This window comes from Vigna umbellata, chromosome 1 (assembly GCF_029865625.1).
Source record: "Vigna umbellata cultivar VRB3 chromosome 1, Vumbellata_1.0, whole genome shotgun sequence".
Lineage (NCBI taxonomy): Eukaryota > Viridiplantae > Streptophyta > Magnoliopsida > Fabales > Fabaceae > Vigna > Vigna umbellata.
In genome coordinates, this window is record NC_142165.1 from 73,850,218 (window position 1) to 73,862,093 (window position 11,876).

Consider the following 11,876-nt stretch of genomic DNA (forward strand, 5'->3'; position numbering starts at 1 on the left):
GATCAGGCCCAAGCTAGGGGAGGAGGTGGCACGTCCCAAGTCGAAGCCATGGCAGAGGATGATTTGGAGGAAGATTCATATGCCTTTGAGGGGAGTGATGATAGCATCTCTTGTTTTTGTTATTTTTATGCATGTTTGAATTGTGTTTATTTTGTTTTTAATTTTAGTTAACCTATGTACTTGGTTAAATGGATAGTTTACTGCAATGGTTTGGTGTGAAGTGATAAATTGTTTGATGGTGAGAAGTAAGATTATCTTGTGTTTGCCTTATTGAATTGTGAGTGATGTTGAGATATTGATTGCTTTAGCTTTTAAGCATAGATGGTGGTTGCTCATAGTTGTTTAAGACAGATGCATGGTTTCAATTGTGACTAATGTGCTTGGCATGATGTTTATCAAATTGTGGAACTTGAATTAACCTGTGAGAGGTTGGGCTCCAGAGTTTATTGTTGAATGTTATTGGTTTGGAATCATAGTTGATTTTGCCTGAATTTTTTTGTTGAATTATTTGCTTGCTTGTTACAAATGTCCAAGGCCATCTATTCTTATTCCTTGTAAGCCAATGCCAACATTTTAACCCAAAAATTTGTTTTATCCTTTGAACCTTGAGCTTAATGTGAAAAGAACCTTTGAAATCCATTCCTTGATTTGAGTAGAGTATGCATGTATGATACAGGAGAATGGTTCAAGTTTGGGGTTGTTGGAAAAAGTTAAAAGAAAAAGAAAAAGAGCATTGATTAAAGCAAGAAAAGCAAGAGAAGAAAGAAAGAAGAAGAGAAGGATGAGCTCAATGAATAAAAGTTGGGATTAAGTTAAGAAGTGGTTTCTCAAGTGAAAAGTAGAAACAGAGATTAATGTTAAATTATGAAGTAAATTGTTCACTTCTTAACTCAAGGAACTTTGTTGTCCAGAAAAATCAGTTTTCTTCTTAGCCCAGCCACAATACAAGACTTAAAAAGTCTTTGTCATGATAACTTACTTGTGAATGTGTTTGATGTTGTTAAATGAAAGACAAAGTTGATTTGTGGGACATTGTGATGATAGAGTGAAAGGGACACCTCACTATACACCTTTGAGCTTGAGTGAAACACTTTCTTTTGTGAGGAATGATTCCATGCACTATAGGATAACATTTTGCTTTCCTGTTGATCACACATAAGGCTTTTGCATTTGTTGTGTATTCTTTGTTATGTGAGCACCATAACTGAAGCTTGATTGGCTAAGGCATCATTATATCTTGTCTGATCTTTATATGATGACCAAACATGAGTGATTTACTTGTCTTAGAAGAGAATGTGTCTTTTTGGTGTGCTAGACCATTGTAGTATGGTTATGTTGTTTGGGCCAAGTTACAAACAAAGTTTCAAGTTTGGGGTTGTGATAACGGTTGATTTCACCGTTATCTGTGATGCAATTTTGATAGTAAATTAACCCTTTTTGACTTTGAAGCTTACTTAAACTCTTGTTTTTAGTTAAATTGTATGAATAAGAGAATTGAGGTTATACTTAATGATTTTTATCACTAATCCCCTTTATTTTGTAGGATATTGGTATGTTTTGGAAGAAGAGCAAAAGTATCAAGGAAGTGGAACTCAAGAGGGATAACAAAAGCACCAAAGAAGAAAGCTAAAGAAGGGACAGGGCGCCTGGTTGCCCTTTTTTGGGGGCCCTCAGCGCAGGTAGGTTCGCATGGACGCCTAGTTGCCCTCTTTAGGGGCCCTCAGCGCTGAGGTTCGCGCATCATCGCCTGCTTGCCCTCCTGGGGGTACTGAGCGCTAGTCTGTTGCATCGTAGAATGCCTAGTTGCCCTCAACCAGGGCCCTCAGCGTCAGTCTTCTCGCAGTTGCGCCTGCTTGCCCCCATTTGGGGCACTGAAGCACAGAAACACTATTTTCAACCCTTTGGAGGAAGATTGGGCATGCGGGAGCTTTCCTTTTCTCTTTCTAGGGTTTCCAGCTCAATTTCATTCTTCCATTATAAGTCAAGGTTCTCCATGACAATGGAGAGCTAAATTCATTTGTTGTTGGGGAGGATGTAACCTCTAAACTTTCATGTATTTGAACATGTTTTAAATAATTTATGCTTCTTTCAATGAATGTTAGTGTTTTTCTCCTATTCGTTATGCTTGTCTTGTTTTTGCCATTCATGACTTGATGTTTGATTTGTTTGAGTATTGGGAAATATTTTATAAATCATGATCTGGAGGATTTCACCCAAAGGGAATATTGCCTAGGGATAGGGATAGGACGTTTAGTTGTCTTAAGCTTCTTTTCTTAATGCGAAATTGGTTATTAGGGATTCAAGGTATTGAGGTCTAATAATTAAGGCTAGGCTTTTTACGTCGAGGGATCGGGTTCTAAGTAATTTCGTAAGTGACATTAAGATTCCAATGAAGAAGATGAGTCTAATATGCATGAAAGTGATGTAGGTAAAATCTAACCCCAACAACAACATCATCTCATATCATCAATATCATTCATTCATTCTTGCTTTTAGTTGCAAAAGATCAAGATTTTACATTCAAGTTTATGTTTACTTTTATTGCATTTTACTTTTAATCATTGAAATTGTTTTTTAGTCTTAATTAGTTAAGGTATTACACGATTGTTTAGTAACACGACTCTCTTGGAAATCGATACTTGGTCTTACCATTTTATATTACTTTATATGATTTGGTACACTAACCAATGAGTTAACATCCGTCAATTTGGCCCCCCTTACATGGTTTGGTCATGACCCACGTGGGTTGGGACCAGAAAAACCCACAAAACCTAAAAGTCCCTTATAGAAAAAGAGCACAAGCTTAAAATATCTACAAAAACCCCATGGGTCAAAACCAACCCATGATTTTTTTTTTAGAAAAATTATTCATTTTAAATATAAAAAATTATAACATATTAAACTATTACATAAATTAAATTACAACATATTAAATTATCATTATATTTTAAAATTATAACATATTAAACCTTTTTAGAGTTTAGTTTATTAATAAAATGAGTTAAAGTTAATTTCGAGACTGGGTTGCGTTAAAAAACTTTAACTACATAAGTTTTATTAGTCCGATTTGAAAACTAACGTACAGAAACTAAATAATTTTATTTCTTTTTTACATAAAAATAAAAAATGATTAATATTTTTTTAAAATATTAACTATAAGAATGTGATAGTTGTATTTCAGAAACCCTTAGATTTCAAAATTTCGGGAACATGCTTGGAAAGCAATTTTAAGAAAATTGTGTAAAGATTCCGAAAAAGAGAAGGCTCTTTTAGAAATAGAGGCAATCGCTATCCATAAAGCTTATCTATGAAATATTAAATTGGTAATTCATATCTACGATTAAAAATGATTTTTGTTAGTATTTATGTAAAATCTCAAAATATAGCATATTATTATATAAAAGAGTCATCGCAATAAAGATATGATAAAACAGTTACGGATCATTCTATAAAGTAGAGTCTTACCGTTATCCTAAAACAATCATAAAATTTAAACTTTATATACAAACATCCTACACAAAACTAATTACAATTACTGTTTAGGAGATATCTACTCTACAGCATCACCTCCATCAAGAGCCTGCTCCAGAGACACCTCATCTTCCTTTGCTCACACCCACAGGATGATCATCGTAAAGAAAGAAAATCAAGAAAACATACAACACAGACACATGTAGAAGGGTAAGCTAGAAGAAAAACAAGTAGTAATATATAATTACAATTTCACGTAGATCAACATAGTCATATCAAACCAAAGTAACTTTGCATTTAACCAACACTTGACTTGAGAATCCCGATTAGTATGAATATGTAGCTATGAGAGTTCTTGCACTTGTTGTGGTGAAAAAATTGGCACACCCAAGCTACCACACAAGGTTAGCCCGTTATCACTCACCTTAGGCCAAGGAAAAGCCCCGAGGCTGGGACCTCCTGCTATTCTTACGACATGTCTCACCCCTCTCTACTTGAAAATAGGTGACCATTAGAATGTTAGGATGAACTCCAAGACTGAGTTTCCCATATTCATACTTACAAACTTAACAATCACCACTGAGAAGTTCCTGCTTGGAATTCTCTTCCACACAATTTGAAACTATAAACCTTACTTTCATACTCATACATAATCATACAATATCCACAAATAAATCAATTTCATTACTTCAACCAATAAAGAACAAAGAAGAGAAGAATGCATGATAACCTAGATCAATCGCTCAGCGCACGCAATCGCTGAGCAACCACAGACTTTACTCACATAGTGTGTAGCTCGCTGTGCGAATCCACTAACAGTGACCCCAACCTCCAATTCACTCGCTCTACGACTTAGCTCCTTGTGCAAATAAAATTCCTAGTGGTACCAAACCTCAACCTCTCCCTCAGCGACCCAACTCGCTGTGCGAAAGTCCAGACAATGGCTCAGACCTCCAACTCACTCGTTGAGCGCACCCATTCGTTGATCAAATAAGATTGACAGTGCTTCCAGACCCAAACCACTCGCTAAGCACATCTTCTCGTTGTGTGAATCATCAAACAGAGAGCCAACCCCCACAACCACTCAGTGAGCAACTCTACTCGCTCAGCGAGTCTGCATAATCTGCAATACCAAATCTGCAGAATTAAACAACTGACACCAAATTGTATTATACATTTGATTTGACTTGAACAAGTGTTTCAAAACATTACTACCATCATTCTAAAGTGATTTCTAACAATTTCCCACTCTAAAACACACAATTCAACAAATTATGGATCTAGATCACATTATACTACTTTTGGCACTATTTTAAGCAACTTAGGGACTCTAACAAGTCTCAAATGACTTGCCCATACTATTCTAACAGACCAATTGGTCATCTAACCCCTATTTCACATTTTCACTACTTCACTTCATCCAAATTAACATTAAACCTTGGCAATATGACTTTCTTCCCAACTAACCAACCCTATCACCATTTCAAACATTCAATACAGCCCCTAACATATCAATCATCACCCAATTCAGCTCATTTTTCATAGTTCATCAACAACACATTCCAACACAGACCAATCACATATGATATGATTTCTCTAAAGCCTAAATTTGGTTCAAACCACAAGATAACCAAGAATTTACACACATACATATCAAATTACTAAATAAAATTGAAACTCTAACTTCCTTTACCTCAATCAAACTTGCACTGCTTAAGAATTACTTCGTCCTTGCCTTGCACCACAAGCAAATTTCTAGAAACACCTACAAATCACCAATTGGTGATAGGACACTACTTTTAGAACTTAAATGGAACTAAGAATCAAGAGAAGGAAACTCCAAACACATGCAAGAGCAGAAATTCTGTGTGATCACAGAATTAGGGAAAACCTAGAGAAGAGGAACGAAACTTACTTGCTCAAATCGAGAAATTCATCGGGCATATATGTAGACTTTGATGTCATGATTCCCTAGGTACCTCCTGATCATCAAACAGTGGATCAAGGAGTGAGAAAGAGTAGAGAGAAGTGAAAGAACTCAAGGAGGATAGTGTTCTAAAGAGATAGAGGTGATTAAGATAATGAACCGAGCTTTAGAAAATTCTATTTATATTAAAACATTATTTTAAAATAAAATACTCGGTCTCATTATTTTTAATACACATATCTACTCTAATACTCTATTTTCTAGGTTCTTACATTCTACTTTTAAAATATTTGTTATTTTTGCTAATAATTTTTATCACATTTTAATCCTTATTGTAGGAATTAAAAATATGTATATGAACTAAAATAAAAAATAATAATATATAAAGAAAAAAGTTAGTATACAATTATAGAGAAAATAAATTTGCAACTGTAAGAGGGGAATTTATAATTGAACCTTTAACAAAAATATTTTCAACCAATTTTTTCGTTATCTTTGGGTGAATATGGTCTATTCGTTCAAAGTGATTAAAAATTCGTCATGTAAAATGTTTGAAAGATGTTTTGGTAACTTTTTTTTCACATTTTATTATTACTATTCATATATCTCACGAAAATAGTAGTAAAAAAATGAGAAAAACATAGAAAAAGAGAATACATAAATGAAAAAACAAATGAGATTAAAATTTGAAATAGAATCAATTGACATGATAAAATAAATACTATATTTAACTAATAAAAATAATATTATATTTTGTACTATAGGATACCTAACCCTCCAACGGTCAACCAATAACAACCACTAAAGGTTACTGTAATGACGTTCGACCATTCAGCTTGGTCGATCACTTGATGACCGACCGTAATAGATTACGACCACGTGGCGCTCTCGACCATTTGAGGCTCGACAGCCGCATAAGCGATGTCGCGACATGAGACGTACGTCCGACACGTCGTCCACTTAGGTCGACACGAATGATGATCGACACACGAATGATGGTCGACATACAGAATGCGACACCGTGATCTAGCCGTTAAGCAGTTACACACCTTGACTGAATAACGCCGCGAATCACGACCATATATCGTGGAAATAACTGACTCAATGTCAGCGCACAATTCGACGGTTACAACTTCTACTTCAGTAACTGACCGGATTTCCAGGTAAACGGTTTATTATGCTAATTTAAATATACGAAGCAGACCAGAAAAAAGGTACGTTTTTCCCCTAAGAGAAACTTGATTGAGATTTTCATATTTCGAACAACACCCCTGTTGACTTGAGCGTCGGAGTGCCTTTGCAGGTACCCAGCTCACTTTGCTTACGAAGATCAGAAAAGAGAGAGAGAAATACAACACAGTGAAGCCAGCATCAGAGAGAAAGGGAGCAAGGTTGTTAGGTTCGTATCTTGGTCTCCACATCCCTACTGAAACATTTTGGCGCCCACCGTGGGGCCCGAGATTACTATCCCAACAACGACCACCGGAACAATGGAAAATTCCGATACGCACGATTTGATCAGGCAATTGCAAGCGCAACTTGAGGCACAGGCACAAACCATGCAGGAGATTCAGCGTAAACACGCAGAGGAGATGGCGGCACTGCGAGCACAGATCCCAACGCCAGAGTTATCTGCTTCCAACAGACAGGAAGATAATGATGCCAGCCATCATGGGGAAGCCTCCCAACGGGCCGGTGGAGGAAGGAGGGGGCCTACTCCTATGCGCCTCACTAACCTGCTTCCATTCACAGAAGCCATCATGCAAGCAAACATGCCGGACAAGCCTCCTCCAACTCTGGAACGCTACAATGGCTCTGAAGATCCTGATGACCATCTACGCAATTTTATAGATGCCATGGCATTCTATACCGATAGCGATCCGGTGATATGCAGAGCTTTCTCCTTATCCCTCAAGGGGGAAGCTCTGGAATGGTTCCATAAACTTCCCCGATATTCCATAGATTGCTTCGCAACCGTCGAATCTTTATTCCGGAAACAGTACGCGGCAAATAAAAAACCGGCGATGACTGCTACTGAGCTTGTCCATACCAGACAGGAAAAGGATGAGACCTTGAAAGCTTTCATGCAGCGGTACATCGAGACAGCCCGGCGAGTGCCGGACATAACTCCTACTTTCATCATTAGCAATCTGTCGTCCTGCTTAAAGCCGGGGCAATTTTCGGAACAATTATATGCTGACCCTCCAGCATCCATGGAAGAATTACAATCTACTGTGGCAAAATTCATCCGCATTGAAGACCACCGTAACGCCAGAAAGAAGCACCACCAAGATGCCCCCAATCAGGAGACAAGAAAACCAGCGAAACGACCCCCCAACGACTACAGGCCAGACCGAGTACCTCGGAAGGAGTCGGGGTGGACATCTAAATATGATCGTTACACGGCCCTCAACGCACCAAGGGCGAGGGTACTGGAAGAGGCCTTACACGCCGAACTTCTCACCGTGCGGCGAAAAGTCACTCCCAAGAATGCGGATAACAGCAAAACCTGCCGGTTCCACATGAACCATGGGCACGACACGGAAGAGTGCAACATGGTAAAAGATGAGTTAGAACGACTCATTCGGGCAGGTTATCTCCAGAACTATGTCAAGGAGAGAGTTTCCACTAGAGCAACAACTCCTCGCCGAAGAGACCCTCCTAGGCGCAGTCCCCAGCGATCACCCCCCAGGGATGATCGACACCGCAGGCGGTCGCGCAGTCCGCCTCGACGCATAGAGAGAGAACGCTCAGTCCGAGGCCGCATCGACACCATTTCTGGTGGTTTCGCTGGGGGAGGCGTGTCGGCTTCGGCGAGGAAGCGACATTTGAGACAACTGAAGTCGGTCCATATGGTCGAGCGGCAGGCTCGGTCGATCCCCGCCATTACGTTCACAAACGCTGACTTCCATGCACCCGACCCCGACCATGACGATCCTATGGTCATCACGGCTAACATAGCTCGTTATGATGTCAGCAAAGTCCTCGTCGATCAAGGAAGTTCAGTCAATATCTTGTACTGGTCCACCTTTCAGAAAATGGACCTATCCGAGGATCTCATCGCCCCGTTTAACGAGCAGATTGTCGGATTCTCAGGGGAAAGAGTAGACACCCGGGGATACCTTGACCTACGGACTCGACTCGGAACAAGTCGAGAAGCTCCTGAGCTTCGGGTCCGATTTCTTTTGGTCGAGGCAAACACGTCGTACAATGCTCTGCTAGGACGACCTTGCCTGAATGCGTTCGGGGCAATAGTATCAACTCCCCACCTCGCCATGAAGTTCCCGACAGATCATGGTACTATTTGTACCGTCAAAGCCGATCAGCAAACAGCCCGACAATGTTATGTCGCCGGGCTAAAAGTCACCCCTTTTGTTCCATCCAAAAGGGCAAGAGGAATCGAGGCAGCAGCAGTTGACTTAGACCCCCGGACCAATGTAGACGAACGTCTTCATCCGCAAGGCGAAGTCAAACTCCTATCCCTGACGAATGACGTGTCTAAAACCACCAGCATTGGCGGAGACCTTCCCTTGGGCGAGGAACACGCCCTAGGTCATATACTGCGAACCAATGCAGACTTGTTCGCATGGACAGCCGCTGACATGCCAGGAATCCATCCAGGGGTTATGGCTCACAGGTTGTCTATCTTCCGGGAGGCACGACCAGTCGCTCAGAAGAAGCGAAGGTTCGGAGAGGAAAAGCGTCAAGCCATCCAGGTTGAAGTCGACAAGTTGATGAACGCCCGATTCATCAGGGAGTTAACGTACACTACGTGGCTGTCAAACGTAGTTATGGTCAAGAAGTCGAACGGTCAATGGCGGATGTGTGTCGATTTCACTGACCTCAACAAGGCATGCCCTAAAGACTCGTATCCCCTGCCCAGCATCGATCGCCTCGTAGATGGAGCTTCGGGTCATGTCGTATTAAGTTTTCTAGACGCATACTCGGGGTACAACCAGATCCCTATGTATCACCCCGATCAAAGCAAAACAGCCTTCATCACCGAACGCGCCAATTACTGCTACGAAGTAATGCCGTTTGGATTGAAAAATGCCGGGGCCACTTATCAACGCCTCATGGATAAAGTCTTCCATCATCAGATAGGACGTTGTATGGACGTGTATGTCGACGACATGGTCATTCGCAGCAATTCTGTGGAACAGCACCTGCAGGATTTGAAGGAGGTCTTCGACCAAATCCGACGGTACAACATGCGCCTCAATCCTTCCAAATGTACTTTCGGCGTCCCCGCCGGAAAATTCTTAGGATTCATGCTAACACGTCGAGGCATCGAAGCCAACCCCGACAAATGCAGGGCGGTACTAGACATGTCTTCTCCAAAGACCCTGAGGGAGGTACAACGTCTAGTGGGTCGCCTCACCACCCTATCCCGATTTATTCCAAAGCTGGCGGAACACATCAAACCCATCCTTAGGAATTTGAAAAAGGGTTCCCCGCAACACTGGGACGATGATTGTGAGACTGCATTCAACACCGTCAAACACATCTTAACCAGTCCTCCCGTTATGGCTCGGCCGGACGAGGGATCCGACTTGCAGCTGTATATCTCAGCTTCCCAGCATGCCGTTAGTGCAGCCTTGGTACAGGAAGCACCCTCCCTCAAGTTAATATATTTTACCAGTCGTACATTGCAAGGGGCAGAGGAGCGATATTCTCGAATTGAGAAGTTCGCATTGGCCCTTCTCACCGCCTCTAGACGACTTCGCCCGTACTTCCAGAGCCATCAGGTGGTAGTCCGCACAGATCACCCCATAGCCAAAATCCTCCGCAAACCAGACTTGGCAGGAAGAATGGTCGCCTGGTCAGTCGAACTATCTGAGTTCGGACTCCGTTACGAGCCACGTGGGTCCATCAAGGGCCAACATTTGGCAGATTTCGCATCTGAGCTCATACCTGCCCAAGAAGACTCAACGCCAACGTGGCTACTCAGCGTCGACGGCTCTTCCGACAAAAAGGGGGGAGGTGCCGGCATCGTCCTAGAAGGGCCTGATGGTTCAGTTATAGAACAAGCCATCATATTCAACTTTCCAGTTAGCAACAACCAGGCCGAGTACGAAGCCCTGATCGCCGGATTATCCCTGGCCAGAGAGTTCTCGGTCGAGCATTTAGAGTGTCGAATGGACTCGAAGTTGGTCGTCAGCCATGTGAATGGAGTCTATCAAGTCAAGGACAATCAGCTGTTACGTTACTTCCACACGGTTCAGACCTTACTCCGAGATTTTGCCGAAATTAATATCCTCCATATACCCCGGGAGCAAAACGCAAGAGCAGACCTTTTGTCTAAATTAACTCATTGTAAAGAGCGAGCACAGTTATCCTCAGTCATTCGGATGACACTCGACCGTCCTGTGGTGGAAGCTTTCGCCACCAATGTGTCACCACCTATGACAGACTGGCGACAGAATATCAAACATCTCATGGAGCGGCAGGAGAAAGGAGATAACATCACCGTGGCTGATTCCAAACGCATTGCGCGTTTTTTGTGTATAGGTGACGACCTATATCGTCGCGGCCACAGCACTCCTCTGCTGAAATGCATCTCCGAAGAGGAGGCGGACTATGTACTGCGTGAATTGCACACCGGCATATGTGGCTTCCACTCTGGCAAACGCACCCTGAGAGCACGCGTACTCCGTGCAGGGTACTACTGGCCTACGCTCGACCATGATTGTGAGGCTTTCGTCAAGAAGTGTTTCTCCTGTCAAGCACATGGTCACGACATACGTGCACCTCCCGAAGATTTGCATAATATTGTTTCTCCTTGGCCATTCGCCCAATGGGGTCTCGACATAGTGGGGCCTCTGCCGATCGCCAAAGCGCAAAACAAGTTCCTCTTAGTGGCGGTCGATTATTTCACAAAATGGATAGAAGTTGAGCCGCTATCTGTCATCAGCGCCCAACGAGTACAGAAATTCATTTGGCGTCTCATCTGTCGGTTCGGTCTCCCTCAGAAGATCATCACCGACAATGGTCGCCAATTCATCGAACGCAAGTTGGAGGATTTCCTTAGCCATTTAGGCATTAAGCATGTCACCTCATCAGTCGAGCATCCTCAAACAAACGGCCAAGCCGAGGCCGCAAACAAGGCAGTTCTGACAGAGCTAAAAAAGCGACTCGGTGACGCCAAGAGTTTATGGGTGGAGGAGCTACCAGAAGTCCTTTGGGCATACAGATGCACTCCCCATGGATCTACCGGGGACACGCCCTTCAACTTAACCTACGGCACTGATGCCATGCTCCCAGTCGAGGTAGGCGAGCCCACATTGAGACGCCAAATCACTGATATGTCGCTCAATGAAGAGCAGTTACGGACGAATCTCGACGTCCTTCCTGAACGTCGAGAGGTTGCCACCATCCGCGCTGAGGCCCGGAAGCGCATGCTCTCTCGACGATACAATACCAAGGTCAGGCCCAGAGCCTTCAAAAGTGGCGATTTGGTGTGGCGAAAGCGGGGAGA